This window comes from Aquarana catesbeiana, linkage group LG06, assembly GCF_042186555.1.
Source record: "Aquarana catesbeiana isolate 2022-GZ linkage group LG06, ASM4218655v1, whole genome shotgun sequence".
Lineage (NCBI taxonomy): Eukaryota > Metazoa > Chordata > Amphibia > Anura > Ranidae > Aquarana > Aquarana catesbeiana.
The window spans coordinates 57,328,028-57,338,145 of record NC_133329.1 but is presented as its reverse complement, the minus strand read 5'-3'; the positions used below and the strand labels follow the sequence as shown (position 1 = coordinate 57,338,145).

At 40.0% G+C, this 10,118-nt stretch overlaps 1 protein-coding gene across 1 annotated transcript in view; it reads right to left on the bottom strand.

Moving 5' to 3' along the window:
• The window catches only part of DOC2A (double C2 domain alpha), a 113,844-nt gene that overhangs the window by 71,165 nt on the left and 32,561 nt on the right, over nt 1–10,118 (bottom strand). The gene's annotated exons all lie outside the window — the stretch shown is intronic.

Below are 10,118 nucleotides of genomic sequence, written 5' to 3'. Positions count from 1 at the left end.
GGGCACAAGAAGAGGGAGGATAGTTGAAACAATATAGTAAAGAGAAGATGGGGTATATATTCACCTAATAAGGGGATTTATGGCTCATAGAAGCCTCGTATAATACTCTAATGCCGCGTACACACGAGCGGACTTTACGGCAGACTTTGCCCGGCGGACGGGATTTCGTCGGACAATTCGATCGTGTGTGGGCTCCAGCGGACTTTGCTCAAAAGTTGGACGGACTTAGATTTGAAACATGTTTTTAAATGTATCCGTCGAACTCGAGTCCGGTCGAAAAGTTCCGCTCGTCTGTATGCTAGTTCGACGGACAAAAAGCCACGCTAGGGCAGCTATTGGCTACTGGCTATGAACTTCCTTGTTTTAGTCCGTTCGTACGCCATCACGTACGAATCCGACGGACTTTGGTGGATTGTGTGTAGGCAAGTCCGTTCATTCAGAAAGTCTGTCGTAAAGTACGTCAAAAAGTCTGCCGGGCAAAGTCTGCCGTAAAGTCCGACAGTGTGTACGCGGCATTAGATTGTGTTTGGTGTTTAAGAGTGGATTGAGTTGGCTCACGAAGTCTCCTAATACAACAACTTTTTTTTTTTTCTTTCACGATGATGGAATGTTTGAACGAAGGGTAATATGATAAGTTGTTTCTTTTTGGTGGAAGGGGGGGGTGGGGTGTAAAGCACAATTAATACATTATATTTGGAGGAAGAGAGGAGACGGGAGGGGGGGGGAAGGTATTATTAGAGTAGGGGAGGGAGAAGAGAGGAGAGGGGAAAGAGGAAGGATTTGTTTGTATGTTATTATTGGGTTTTTTTTTTTTTTTTTTTGAGAGGGGGAAGAGTTGTCAATGATAAGGATGTATCTATTTTGATAATACATGAATACTAATGATATGAAGTATGTTTTAATGGATATGTTGAAAATGAATAAAAGCTTAATTAAAAAAAAAAAAAAAAAAAAAGATAGGTCCGGGTGCCATTAATCCTAATGGCACGCCATATGCACTGGAAATCGCACCTGCACTGGAAACTTGCACCCATGCGGACTGCCATTTCTAAAATGCTGCAGTGACCTTTTCCCTTCGTTTCATTTGAATGGGCTGCCATGGCCTGTGCAAAACGCATCTTGCCTAATTGGTATGCGCTGCTGCACATTGCAATGCGAAGCAGCACATGGGATAGCCCTGCGTGGGAATGCAACATGCGGTACTGCTTTATCAGCGTTCACCGACTCAGCTGGTGTGAAGGGCAGGCAGACGCATTACATTATGTTCTCTAACCCCCCCCACAGATGGACTCTTTCCTTCAGGCTCCACTCCGGCGCCCCCATCTGAAAATTGAATTTCGCAGTGGAAGGGATGGGATTGGTTATTGATTCTGGTGAACACGGGGCATGGCGATTACTGTATAAATCACACCTGTCGTGTCATTACCATGGGGCGAGCGCTTGCGGTCGATAACAGCCTGCCTATCATGTCCTGCAACATGAGCGTTACTCCGCGAACAGGAATCATTTCCTATATTCAGAGTAGCGGTATGTACAGTATCTCACAAAAGTGAGTACACCCTCCACATTTACGTAAATATTTTCTTCTATCTTTTCATGTGACAACACTGAAGAAATGACACTTTGCTACAATGTAAAGTAGTGAGTGTACAGCTTGTATAACAGTGTAAATTTGCTGTCCCCTCAAAATAACTCAACACACAGCCATTAATGTCTAAACCACTGGCAACAAAAGTGAGTACACCCCTAAGTGAAAATGTCCAAATGGGGCCAAAAGTGTCAATATTTTGTGTGGCCACCATTATTTTCCAGCACTGCCTTAACCCTCTTGGGCATGGAGGTCACCAGAGCTCACAGGTTGCCCCTCGAGTCCTCTTCCCCTCCTCCTGATGACATCACGGAGCTGGTGGATGTTGGAGACCTTGCGCTCCTCCACCTTCCATTTTGAGGATATCCCACAGATGCTCAATAGGGTTTAGGTCTGGAGACATGCTTGGCCAGTCCATCACCTTTACCCCCAGCTTCTTTAGCAAGGCAGTGGTCTTCTTGGAGGTGTGTTTGGGGTCGTTATGATGTTGGAATACTACCTGCAGCCCAAGGAGGGGATCATGCTCTGCTTCAGTATGTCACAGTACATGTGGCATTCATGGTTCCCTCAATGATCTGTAGCTCCCCAGTGCCGGCAGCACTCATGCAGCCCCAGACCATGACAATCCCGCACCATGCTTGACTGTAGACACTTTGTACACCCCTAAGTGAAAATGTCCAAATTGGGCCCAATTAGCCATTTTCTTTCCCCGGTGTCATGTGACTAGTTAGTGAATTGGACTAAGAAAACCCTCTAATGGACTTTGAAAACCAGTGATGGCGAACCTTGGCACCCCAGATGTTTTGGAACCACATTTCCCATGATGCTCATGCACTCTGCAGTGTGGTTGAGCATCATGGGGAAATGTAGTTCCAAAACATCTGGGGTGCCAAGGTTCACCATCACTGTTAAAGGGCATAAACTCCAAGGAAGTAAGGTTGATAATATAAAAAGTTAAAAATGTATTATTTGGAGAATATTAAAAAAGTATTGGTGCCGGATTAAAACATATACAATTTGATATGGTTACAGTGAATACAGAATATTGGGAAAAAAAATGAATAACCACAATTCTTTGTCAGAACCCAAGATCAGGGTAATGCCCCTAATGGAAGGTGGAGGAGTACAAGGTCTCTAATATCCACCGACTCTGTGATGTCATCATGGAGGAGTGGAAGAGGACTCCAGTGGCAACCTGTGAATCTCTGGTGAACTCCATGCCCAAGAGGGTTAAGGCAGTCCTGGAAAATAATGGTGGCCACACAAAATATTGACACTTTGGACCCAATGTGGACATTTTCACTTTTGTGCCAGCGGTTTAGACATTAATGGCTGTGTGTTGAGTTATTTTGAGGGGACAGTAAATTTACACTGTTATACAAGCTGTACACTCACTACTTTACATTGTAGCAAAGTGTCATTTCTTCAGTGTTGTCACATGAAAAGATAGAATAAAATATTTACAAATATGTGAGGGGTGTACTCACTTTTGTGAGATACTGTAGATGGGAAAGTCCAAAATATCGAAGGTGGAGTATGATCCATTATATCTTTATAGCAACAGTCCACAGAGAAGACTTAGCGGAAAGCTGTTCAGTCTAAAGTGGATCTGGTGTCTGTGATAAATGACGCCAATCGACGTCGAGAGAAAATCAATACTCCTCTATGGAAATATACATATCAGTCTCATCTCATAACCAGTGGCGGGACAAGGCCATCCAGTGCCCAGGGAAAAGATGCCAAACTGAACCCCCCCCCCCCGAAATTAGAAATTTCTTATAGAATGAATTTGAATTTGAATAGAAAGGATTAGAGTAGAAAAGAATAGATTAGAAAAGAAAAACAATAGAACACAATAGGATAAAATATAATATATATTATATTTTATTCTATTCTGTTCTATTGTTTTTCTAGTCTATCCTTTTTTTTGTATTATTTTCTATTCTATTCTTTTCTATTCGAATTAATTCCATACGAAATATTTCGGAAGATGGATTTATATATATATATATATATATATATATATATATATATATATATATATATATATAAAATATTTTTTTCTGTTCTATTGTTTTTCTATGCTATCCTTTTCTATTATTTTCTTGTCTATTCTAATCTTTTCTATTTGAATTTGATTTAATTCCATATGAAATATGAATTTCGGAAAATGGTTATCTATATAGTTGACTTTTTTTGAATTCAGTCTTTTCTATTCGAATTCCATTAAATTCCATACGACATTTGAATTTCGGAAGATGGTTATTTATATGTATAAATATATATATATATAAAATATATATTATATTTTTTTCTGTTCTATTGTTTTTCAATGCTATTCTTTTCTTTTCTATTCAAATTCGATTTCATTCCATACGAAATTTGAATTCCGGAAAATGGTTATCTATATAGTTTACTTTTTTGAATTCGGTCAAATTTTTTCGAATGCAGTAGAATTTTCTCGAATTTGATCGTTTTTTTCGAATCCGGTCAAATTTTTTGGGAATACGAAACGAAACCCGAAAACGAATGTAACGAATGCAACTAATTTAACTAAAGGAATTTAGTTAAAAAACGAATCGAAACAAAACAACGTTTTTCATCCTGCACATGTCTACCCCTTAGGGTTAGGGTCAGGGCGCCCACAACCCTGCAATAAACCATTGCACCCAGGGCAATTGTCCCTCTGCCCACCCCTTGTCCCAGCCCTGCATGCAACCCCTTTCTTCCTAGAATGAGCTTACTGCATCTTCACAGAGGTTCAGGACAAGTCACAGGAATCCCCTGCAGCTTCCTTAGATTGACTGCCCTGATGGGGCGTACACTTTTCGACCAGACTGGTCTGACGGACGCTGACGGGCCAAATCAGGCGGACAATCCGATCGTGTGTGGGCTTCACCGGACCTTCAGCTGACTTTTCCAGCCGCAAATCTGACGGACTTTAGATTTGGAACATGCTTCAAATCTTTACGTCGTAACTCCGCCGGACCCAGAAATCCGCTCGTCTGTATGCTAGTCCGACGGACAAAAACCGACACTAGGGCAGCTATTGGCTACTGGCTATCGACTTCCTTATTTTAGTCCGGTGTACGTCATCACGTACAAATCCGTCGGACTTTGGTGTGATCATGTGTAGGCAAGACCGTTTGTTAGAAAGTCCGTTGGAAGTCCATCAAAAGTCCGTCGAAAGTCCGCTGGAAAGTCTGTCGGACCCGTCCGGTCGAAAAGTCCGCCCGTGTGTACGCGGCATGAGAGTGCAGCGTGGTTAAAACTATTTCCTACAGCTTGCTGGAAAAGCTGCAAAGGAGACAGAACAAAGCCGTCTTCTACTTGTCCCAAGGGTTTTACTGGTATCACATTCTCAATTACAAGACACTGGAAAATATTGTATCCCCACAGAAAGAAAAAAACGAATATGACTTTCAGAAAAAAAATATATTAAGACATACTTTTTTTTATTTTACAAACATTAAAAATGGTTTTAAAAAACAAATCCAAACATAGAAGTACTACTTGTGAAAAGTGCAGTTACCGTATATACTCGAGTATAAGTCGACCCGAATATAAGCCGAGGCACCTAATTTTACCACAAAAAACTGGGAAAACTTATTGACTCGAGTATAAGCCTAGGGTGAGAAATGCGCAGCTACTGTAAGTGGAAAAGAGGGTCAACAATGCCCATTTGCAGCCTCACTGTGCCCATTTGCAGCCTCACTGTGCCCATTTGCAGCCATAGGTCCCTTCAAACTCGGTAGTTAAGGGTTCCTAGATGCCCCCTAGCTGACCGACTTTAGGGCCCCGTATCTCGGGGCCACTTAGTACTAGGAACCCCAAATTTGGTGTGCAAACCCAGTGGAAATAGCACTATAACATATCCAAAGCTGTTGTTCCTAGAACCAAGTGGCCCCGAGATACGGGGCCCCAAATGTGGTTCGGAAAATGTCAAGCACTTCTGCAGCAAACCCAGTGGAAATAGCACTATAACATATCCAAAGCTGTTGTTCCTAGAACCAAGTGGCCCCGAGATACGGGCCCCAAATGTGGTTCGGAAAATGTCAAGCACTTCTGCAGCAGAGAATGACATTTTCTGAACCGATTTTGGGGCCCCGTATCTCGGGGCCACTTCATGCTAGGAACCCCAGCTTTGAATACGCCCTAGTGCTAGTTCCTCTGGGTTTGCACACCAAATTTGGGGTTCCTAGCACTAAGTGGCCCTGAGATACGGGTCCCCAAAGTCAGTTCGGAAAATGTCAAGCACTTTTCTGCAGAAGAGAATGACATTTTTCGAACCAACTTTGGGGTCCCGTATCTCGGGGCCACTTGATGCTAGGAACCCCAGCTTTGGATATGTTGTAGTGCTAGTTCCACTGGGTTTGCACGCAAAATTGGGTTCCTAGCACCAAGTGGCCCCGAGATACCGGGCCCAAAGTCGGTTCGGAAAATGTAATTTTCTGCTGCAGTAAAGTGCTTGACTCGAGTATAAGCCAAGGGGGGCACCTTCAGCACAAAAAAAATGTGCTGAAAAACTCGGCTTATACTCAAGTATATATGGTACATATCTAGCCAGTAGTTGATAACCAATCCCCAAAGATTCATAAGGGAGATGTAGACTTTCCGACGCGTTTCGCAGGACAATGCCCGCTTCTTCAGGGAGAACTGGCAGAAATTTCTGCTATGAATGCTCAAATTGCATATAACTTGTCCCCAGGAACCATGATCGCTGTATATGAAAGGGACCCAGCCATACAAGAGACTAAAGACATGTATATTAGCCACTTGCTGACCGCATAACAATTATACGGTGACAGAGTGGCTCTCCTGCGCTGGATCACGTACCTAGTACATGATCCGGCACTTCTGGGTAGGGGGGCACCCACGAGCCGCTGCCACGCCAGTTGTGATTTGACAAAGCACAAGCCAATCAGCGGTCGCTGGCCAATGAATGACCGCTGCCACTCGCGGATCGGCGAGGAGGAAGACAGGGCAGAGCTCTGTTCTATCAGTGGAGGTGCGGCAGCTTTTGTTTCCCTGCAAAGCGGGGAATAAAAACTAGCACATCCCTTAGTAAAAGCAGCACACAGTACACAGATAAACACCGGTTAGGCACACATTTAACCCTTTGATCGCCCCTGATGTTAACCCCTTCCCAGCCAGTGTCATTAGTACAGTGACAGTGCATATTTTTTTTAGCACTGATCACTGTATTAGTGTCACTGGTCCCCACAAAGTGTCAGTTAGTGACAGATTGTCCCCCGCAATATCGCAGTCCCACTATAAGTCGCTGATCGCCGCCATTACAAGTATAAAAAAAAAAAATTCCAGTATATATCCCATAGTTTGTAGACGCTATAACGTTCATGCAAACCAATCAATATACACTTATTGGGATTTTTTTTTTTTACCAAAAATATGTAGAAGAATACATAGTGGCCTAAATTTATGAAGAAATTAAATTGGGTATGTTTTATAGCAGAAAGTAAAAAATATTGTTTTTCAAAATTTCCGGTCTGTTTTTTGTTTATAGCGCAAAAAAATAAAAACACGCAGAGGTGATCAAATACCACCAAAAGGAAGTTCTATTTGTGGGGAAAAAAGGACATACATTTTGTGTACAGCGTCGCACGACCGCGCAATTGTCAGTTAAAGTAACGCAGTGCCATATCGCAAAAAATACTCTTCCGGAGCTGAAGTGGTTAAAACAGACTTTTTTATTTTACAAACATTAAAAAGGTTTAAAATAGAAAACCTAACATAGAGGTACTATGTATTAAAACTGCAGGTACATATTTAGCCAGTAGTTGATACCCCTTATGACCATCTTATGTAGACATCACTGACACGTTGCTCAGGGAGAACTAGCATCAATTTCTACTATGAATGCTCAGATTGCATATAACTTGTCCCCAGGATTAAGGAACTATGATCGCTATTAGACATGAAATTTGGGAATTCGGATGTATCCGAATTTCCGCATTACAATAGTAACGAATTTAAACGAATCCGAAATAACCAAACAAAAATTTCAGACGAAATTTGGATCCTTTTCTAATCGAAAATCGAAACCGTTTTTGAAACATTTTCAAATCGAATTCAAATTTCAGAAGAGAATAAAATAGAATAGAAAATAAAGGAATAGAATAGAATAGAAAAGAATAGAACAAAACAAAACAGAATACAAAAATAAAAGAATGGAAAAAAAAATAGAATAGAAAATAAAGGAATAGAATAGGAAATAAAGAATTGAATAGAAAAGAAAATAATTAAAAATGAAATAATAGAAAAGAACAGAATAAAAAAAAAAACAATAAAAGAGAAGATAATAAAATAGAAAGAATATAACCTTCTTCCGAAATTCAAATTTCAAAAAGAATAAATTTGAATCTGAATAGAGTAGACAATAATAGAATATATTAGAATAGAATAGAAAAGAATAGACTAGAAAATAATAGAATTGAAAATGAAAGAATAGAATAGAACAAAACAAAACAGAATACAAAAATAAAAGAATGGAAAAAAATAGAATAGAAAATAAAGGAATGGAATAGGAAATAAAGAATTGAATAGAAAAGAAAAGAATTAAAAATGAAATAATAGAAAAGAATAGAATAAAAAAAAAAAAACAATAAAAGAGAAGAGAATAAAATGGAAAGAATATTACCTTCTTCCGAAATTCAAATTTCAAAAAGAATAAATTTGAATCTGAATAGAGTAGACAATAATAGAATAGATTAGAATAGAATAGAAAAGAATAGACTAGAAAATAATAGAATTGAAAATGAAATAATAGAAAAGAATAGAATAGAAAAAAACAATAGAATAGAATAAAATAGAAGGAATATAACCTTCTTCCGAAGTTTGGATTTCGAATAGAATAAATTTGAATAGAAAATAATAGAATAGATTAGAATAGAATAGAAAAGAATAGAATAGAAAATAATAGAATTGAAAGTGAAATAATAGAAAAGAATAGAACAGAAAAAACAATAGAATAAAATAAAATAGAAAGAATATAACCTACTACTGGCTAAATATGTAACTGCAGTTTTCACAAACAGTACCTCTATGTCAGGTCCCGTTCACACTACAAAAACGCACTCCAGATCCGTTCCAGATGTGGTTCTGCATTCACGTTTTTAACGTGTTTTTGATGCGTTTTACCATCTTCCAGTACAGTCCAGAGCAGGAAAATTGCAGCATGTTCTACTTTTCTTCTGGAACTGACCGCACTGGTGTGAACTATGAGATTGGAAACCATATAACCCACTTTCCATATGTTTTTTATGCCGAAAAAACACCAAAAATCCGTGGACTGCATGTGATGTGAACTGGTGAAGTATGTTTGTAAAATGATGAAGTTTGTTTTAATATATTTTTTTTTTCTGGTGTGATAGCTTAAAAGTTCTATTAGATTTTTTTTTTTTTCTCTGTAGGGATTTAATATTTTTTTCTGTGACTGATCATGTGATCATACCAAACCCCAACCCACTCTGCGTTCTTTAAAGTGGACCTGTCATCAGATACATATATTTTTTTTCCTGCTGAGTAATGTATCTTTGTATTAATTTCTTCTCACTGGGATCACAGGACTTCCCCCTAACAATGCCCTCATCTGCTTTTCTCCCCAGAAGGACAGCGCCATCTTTATTCAGGCATCATCCAGGGGTCACTATCTACTTCCTGGACTGAGATAAAGAGTTAGGGCAGCAATATGTCTGCGGAGGGTCAGCGGGTAGCAGATGTGCCCCTTCCCCCACCCCAGCGGCGCTCAGCCCGTCCTCTCATGTATCTGTCTATTCCACGCTGGGTGAGACAAGCCGGGAAGATGTTCCGTCTCTTGCACGCCGTCCGTCTCAACGGGGGAGACGCATCAATAAATGATCCGCTCTAATTGAATTTTGCTTCTTCATTACTGCAATAGTAATATGAGTGTCTAATGGCAGCTGCAATCCTCCGCAATTACATGGCAAACAAACTCGGCTTAGGACTGGATAATGTTTTCCTTTATGAAAAATGATTTGGAGGATTGTTATGGAATCCTCAGAAGAGGCCACCCCTGGGACCTACCTTAAAGCCTCACCCCGACCCAAAACCTTTTATTTCGTGTCGGATACAGAAGAGTCGGAGCCATGCCGGGGGGCCATTTAAAAGCTGGTCGGGGGTCAACATAGCTGCAGGCTGCCAACGCACGTCAAACTGTATGGGACTTATTTTCCACATTTCTTAAGTGTGGGGCAGCCCTTTGGATTGAAAGGGGCCGCCCTACACACAACACGTGGGAAAAATGCACTGGAATGCCCCCACGCTTGGTCACACCAAGCCTAAATTATTCCAAAATAAATTCTCTTTAAAGGGACTTTTCAGTAGCCAAAATGACATAAAAGTATGCCATAAAAATTATTTTATTTTGGATAAATCTTAAAATAATAATAATTTAAAAAAAAGATTATAAAAGCTAAATAGATACCTCTATTCAATATATTACATGTATACCCCCATATATCCAACCTTAAACTCCCACTGATCAGCAAAC